Raw genomic sequence first — 5,826 nt, 5'->3', positions numbered from 1 at the left:
AGGCTTTGGCTCCTGGAGGGCATTTCTGGACCCACCCTGGGCCAGAGGGGAGCTGACTTCCCTGAAAGTAGAGACCTAGGCCTGGCAGCATTTACCACAGGCTTACTGAAGAGGCCTTGAGCCTTGAGTAAACATCAGCAGTAGCTAAGCAGTACTCACTGTGAATCTGGGGTGGTAGTGGCCATGAGGAGAGACTCCTTCTGCTTGAGGAAAGGTGAGGTAAGAGTGGGAAGAACTGTGTCCCGTGGCTTGGGTGCCAGCTCAGCCACAGTAGAAAAGAGCACAAAGTAGACTCCTTAGGTGCCTGAAACTAAGTTTATAACTTAAAAGAGGAAAAACCTCAAAAAAAAAAAAAAAATATATATATATATATAATGATGCATCTTAAACAACTAGTAAAGCAAGAGCAAACCAAACCCCAAATTAGGAGAAGAAGTAATAAAGATCAGAGCAGAAACAAATGGATTGGAATGAGGAAACAACACAAAAGATTAATGAAACAAACATTGGAGCTTTGTAAAGAGGAATAAAATCCACAAAACTGCAGCCAGACTAAGAAAAAAGAGAGAAGACTCAAATAAATAATATCAGAGATTGTTTTTCTTAAAAAAAGGGCACATCACAAATGATAGTAGAGAAATTCAAAGGATCATTAGAGGCTACTATGAGCAACTAAATGTCAGTAAACTGGAAATTTAGTTACTTTAGTTACCAGGATAAACTAGACACATGCAACCTAACAAGGTTGAACCATGAAGAAACCCAACATCTGAATAGACCAATAATAAGTGATGACAGCTAAGTTTTAATAAAAAAGTCTCCCAGCAAAGAAAAGCCTGTGACCCAATGGCTTCACTGCTGAATTTTATCAACCATTTAAAAAAGAAATAATATTAATCCTACTTCACCTATTCTGAAGTATGGAAGGTGGAGGAATACTTCCAAACTCATTCTATGAGGCCAGTATTACCCTGATACCAAAAAACTTAGCATAGAAGAAGCATACCTCAATACAACAAAAGCCATACATGAGAGATCCACAACTAGTATAATACTGAATGAGGAAAAACTGAAAGTCTTTCCTCTAATATCTGAAATACAACGAGGATGCCCACTTTCACCAATGTTATTCAACTTATTACTGGAAGTCCTAACTAAAGCAATCAGAAAAGAGAAAGAAAGAAAGGGCATCCGAAATGAAAAGGAAGAATTTAAATTATCCTTGTTTGCAGGTTATATGATCCTATATCTGAAAACACCTAAAGACTCCACCAGAAGCTATTAGAACTCATAAATAAATTCAGTAAAGTTGCAGGATACAAAATTAACATACAAAAATAAGTAGTATTTCTATATGCCAACAGCAAGCAATCTGACAAAGAAATCAATAAAGTAATCCTATTCATAATGGCTACAAATAAAATACTTAGGAATAAACCCAACCAAAGAAATTAAAAGAATCTCTACAATGAAAGCTATAAAACACTGGTGCAATAAATTAAAGAGGACACCAAAAATGGAAATATATTTTATGTTCATGAATTCCAAAAATTAATATTGTTAAAAGTCTATACTACCTAAAGCAATCTACAGATTCAATGCAATCTCTATAAAAAAATTCCAGTGACATTCTTCACAGAAATAGAGAAAATAATCCTAAAATTTATATGGAACCACAAAAGACCCAGAATAGCCAGAACTATCCTGAGCAAAAAGATCAAAACTGGAGTAATCACATTACTCGACTTCAAATTATATTACAGAGCTATAATAACAAAAACAACATGGCCCTGGCATAAAAACAGACACATAAACCAGTGGAACAGAATAGAGAACACAGAGCTAAATCCATACACCTACAATGAACTCATTTTAGACAATGGTGCCAAGAACACACATTGGGGAAAGGAAAATCTCTTCAATAAATGGTGTTTTAAAAACTGATATCCATATGCAGGAGAATGACACTAGACCCCTATCTCTCATCAAATACAAAAATCAAATAAAAATAGATTAATGACTGAAATACAAGACCTTAAACTATGAAACTACCAAAAGAAAACACTGGGGAAGTTTCCCAGAAATTGGTCTGGACAAAGGTTTATTGTGTAATACCCCACAAGAACAGGCAACCAAAGCAAAAATAGACAAATGGGATCACATCAACTTCATAAGTTTCTGCACAGCAAAGGAAACAATACAAAAGTGAAGAGATAATCCACAGAATTGGAGAAAATATTTTCAAACTATCCATCTAGCAAGGAATTAACAACCAGAATATACAAGGAGCTCAAACAACTCTATAGGAAAAAATCTACTAATCTAATTTAAGAATGTATAAAAATCTGAACAGACACTTCTCAAAAGAAGACCTACAAATGACAAACAGATACACGAAAACATGCTAAATGTCACTGATCACTGGAAAAATGCAAATGAAAACTACAATGAGATAGCATCTCACCACAGTTAAAATTTGTTTTAATCAAAAGACAGGCAATATTAAATGCTGATGAGGATGTGGAGAAAAGGGGCCCTCCCACTGTTGGTGAAATGTAAATTAGTATAGCCACCATAGACAATAGTATGGAAGTTTCTCAAAAAACTAAAAATAGAACTACCATATGATCCAGCAATCCCACTGCTAGGTATATATCCAAAATAAAGGACATTAATTTATCAAAGAGATATCTGCATTCCTGTGTTTATTGCAGCACTATTCACAATAGCCAAGATTTGAAAGCAACCTAAGTATTCATCAACAGATGAATGGATAAAGAAAATGCAGTACACATACATACTCCCAATGTAGTATTATTCTGCCATTTAAAAAATGAGATCCAGTCATTTGCAACAACATGGATGGAATTGGAGTATATTGTATTAAATAAAATAAGCCAGACCCAGAAACACATGCTTTCTGTGTTCTTTCTTACTGTGGGAGCTAAAATTTAAAACACTGAACTCATGGAGATATAGTAGAATGATGGTTACCAGAGGCTAGGAAGGATGTGCAGGCAAGAAATGGGGATTGTTAAGGGGTACAAAAATATAGTTAAATAGAATAAAGAACTAGTATTTGATCGCACAACAGGTTGAGCAAAAATAATTTATTGTACATTTTAAAATAATTTAAAAAATAGAATTGGAATGTTTGCAACACAGATAAATGATAAATGCTTGAGGTGATGGATACCCCATTTACTCTGATGCAATTATTACACATGGCATGCCTGTATTAAATTATTTCATGTACCCCATAAATATATACACTATGTACCCATAAAATTAAAAAGAAAAATGTATATGAATATATGTGGCTAGAAAGACATTTAGCAGAAGTCTTAAGAGAAGTTTCTATAATGAATATATGTTGTTGTATTGTTTAATTAAGAAAAAAGCACATGATGGAAAAAAGGCTTTGTGACATAGTAGAAAGAACTCTAGATTTGGTGTCAGGTGACCTGGGTTCTAAAGCAGCTCCTCATTAATTTGATATGGTGACTAAACTACTCGGGTCCTTCTTTCCTTATCTATAATATGGAATTAAACTAACTAATCTCTAAGGTATCTCCCAGTACCAATGTTTCTTGGGACCATATTTCTTTGGACTTCTTGGTGAAGTTTTTAAGGGTTTGTAAGCCTCATGATCTCAACTTGGTAATCTAAGGAAACACACCATGAATGATTTCTCTGCACATCAGCTGGTGGGACATTCCCCATCGATGGCCCTAATGCTAACTCTAACTTGGCTTGATCCTGTTTTCGTGATACGGAAATGGAGGGACACAGATGAAATGTGGGCTTTGCATTGTCTGGTTGCATTGTCCTAATTTCCTAGAGAGAGAAGATAGCATAGAGTAAAAAGAACATGGATGGCAGGGTTTGAATTCCTACCCTAACACTTACTAATTCCGAGGAATGTTTTACACATCAGAAAAGAAAAGAAAAGAAAAAAAAGAAAAAGAAGACCATTTTATCTACTCGACAGAGTTTTTGTGAGCTCCAAATTCATTAAGGCAGGTAAACTGCATAGCACACAATAAGCACTAGAAAAAGAAGTACTGTAATTTTTTTTTCTTCTTCTTCCTTTCGCAAATGACATATTGTAGAATCAGGTTGATTCTGTGAAAAATGGGAAAAGACAGGTAAGTTTTCTTCATAATTGTCCTAGGAGCTAAAGGTAATCTTGTTCTACTCAACGGTTATGTTATAGACAGCTGATAAATTATAACTGACAATGAATACGTTGTCATAGCAGTAAAAAAAAAAAAAAAAAAAAGCAAACAAGTTAAGCAGTAAGAGACAGGAAACCGGGATTTAATTTTGAGATCAATTTGGAACACAATTAAGGTGATGTAGGAACCTAATATTTCATTTGTCTAATAAAATATCTAGGCTTGCTAGTGATTATATGCAGAGTCATCTCCTGTCCCCTCTAATAGATGATAGCTCTGACACTGTGTCCTTTAAGAAAGTGTCAAAGAAACAGTTCAATATACAATATACTCCAAGAGAAGAACAAATCACACCCTGTCAGACCTACATTATTTTGAGATTCGCCCTGTCAGACCTACATTATTCTGAGATTCTGCCCACTGAAGTAGTAACAAAGCCTAACCTTTTTTTTTTTTTTAACTCAAGAAAACTGATGATATCTTGGGATAAAAGGTTATAGCTTTATCCTGAAAACTAATTCCATTATTTAGAAAGGACATCATGCAAACGCATGCTGATGCATAACTGGGAACAAATGATAAGGCCTCTTAAAACCTCAATGAAACTCAGGTTTTTATAGTGAGGAATTCACATGGTTAGTCAAAGAGATAATCTCCTAAATGTCTGTCTGTTCCCTGATCCCATTTTGATTTCTGATTACCCTCAAACTCTGCAAAGCTGCAGTTACCCAACTAAGTGCCAAAGCACCTCAAGGTGAGGCAGAAAATCCATAGAGAGGACTGTGAGATGCTTTATATATTTTTAAGGGAAACACAGTGGTCTTTAGCACCTGTCAGATGTTCCGTGAATTAATTACAAGCTGAAAGTAATTTGCAGATTGCATACCATTCCCCTGCATACCATCATATCTTTTAGCAGCTGGGTTTTTCACAGATGATGTAATAAAAAGCAAAGACTGCACAAAAAGCAATGTGGAACAGGAAGTGAGGGGAGTGGTGTCCCAACTGACTCTAAGGTTTGAGAAGCTGTGCAGTGCCCAGTGAGTGCATACTTCTCATTAGGAAGTAATTGTGGTTATTCAAGAATGATATAAAATATTTTCTCTTTAAATTTATGTGTATTACTTTAAGCAGCTACTATTAATAATTCGCTAGTACATAAATACTTATTAAGTTGTTTGGAACTAACTACTTACTATACTGAAGTGTCAGATATTTCTTTTGGTCTGGGATGCTGTGGAATAATAAACACAAGAGCCACCTGAACAGAGAAAGTTTGGTAACTGCCTTGCAGCCCTCTTTCACCTTGTCAAGATAGCGCAGGGCAATATTTTGTCTCCAAAGGCATAGCTGTAACAATAAACTGCCTGAGGAGGCTGGGAAGTTTGTATTCCCTTTCATTGAAGCAGAGAAAGTGAAAATAAATTTTCAGTCATTAAGGTCTTTTCAACCTACTGAGAAAGGTCTGTGTGCCTCATGTTAAACATTTGTCACCTGAGGACTGCCATCTGTTCTTTACAATTTTCATTTGGCCATAACCTCCTCTCTCTTGTGAAAAGTATTAGAAGGTTGACGGCTTGCTATACAAAATCAGGATGCTTTGGAATTGCCCATTGGATGTGCTTATTTGTAGAAATATTCTTTTTAT

This window comes from Piliocolobus tephrosceles, chromosome 2 (genome assembly GCF_002776525.5).
Source record: "Piliocolobus tephrosceles isolate RC106 chromosome 2, ASM277652v3, whole genome shotgun sequence".
NCBI lineage: Eukaryota > Metazoa > Chordata > Mammalia > Primates > Cercopithecidae > Piliocolobus > Piliocolobus tephrosceles.
This window is presented reverse-complemented; position numbering follows the sequence as displayed.